The sequence below is a fragment of the Penaeus monodon genome, chromosome 23 (assembly GCF_015228065.2).
Source record: "Penaeus monodon isolate SGIC_2016 chromosome 23, NSTDA_Pmon_1, whole genome shotgun sequence".
In the NCBI taxonomy this organism is placed as follows: Eukaryota; Metazoa; Arthropoda; class Malacostraca; order Decapoda; family Penaeidae; genus Penaeus; species Penaeus monodon.
This window is the reverse complement of record NC_051408.1, coordinates 19,370,559-19,370,775: the sequence shown is the minus strand read 5'-3', so window position 1 is coordinate 19,370,775 and position 217 is coordinate 19,370,559.

Sequence of the window (217 nt, the reverse complement as noted above, 5' to 3'; positions counted from 1 at the left end):
TGGTGCATGACTGCCCCTCATTTGTTTCAATACTATTTGGAGTGAGCAACACCCTCAAAACTTTTAAAATATGGCAAAGTATGGGGGGGGGGGTAATAATATGACTGTGAGGTCCAATGGTGGGAACCATCTGTATCTACATGCAGCACTACCTCACTCAACTTTCCCACCCTTGTTCTTAGAATAGTTCCACCTCTATAACCCACCTTTTTTTTTT